Below are 499 nucleotides of genomic sequence, written 5' to 3'. Positions count from 1 at the left end.
ACAAATTTCTTTTGATGATTAAAAAAAAATGACGGAGGAAAAGTATTAAACAGATGATAAAGAAAAAGGACTTTAATAATATAAGTCATTTATAAGAAAGGATTACAAAACAATGCACTTAATAATCAATTTTAAAGAAAAGATATCGAAAGTAATGAAGGAACAGAATAAAGTGATGAATGAAATAACATTATTAATCATTATAATAACCTAACTGCATCAAAGCACAGAAGGAGCGAACGAAGAAGATTAATAATAATGAATGAAGTACATGAGTCTAGTTCTAGTTGTAGCGTAACACAGACAGTTGTACCGTGATATTTAGCCATTGAATATCAGGCACATCATCGTTTTGACTAGTCTTCTTGATTGTTACCTCCATCCCCATGCCGTTGTGGGGGGATTGATGTAGTGAATGCAACGCCCGAGGTAGAGGAAAGTGTAGCTGCAGAACCACCAGGCTTAAATCAAGGACTCGATGAGTGACTGTCCCCGAGTC

This window comes from Penaeus monodon, chromosome 30 (genome assembly GCF_015228065.2).
Source record: "Penaeus monodon isolate SGIC_2016 chromosome 30, NSTDA_Pmon_1, whole genome shotgun sequence".
Classification (NCBI taxonomy): domain Eukaryota; kingdom Metazoa; phylum Arthropoda; class Malacostraca; order Decapoda; family Penaeidae; genus Penaeus; species Penaeus monodon.
The sequence above is the reverse complement of the archived record's forward strand: the minus strand, read 5'-3'. Positions refer to the sequence as shown.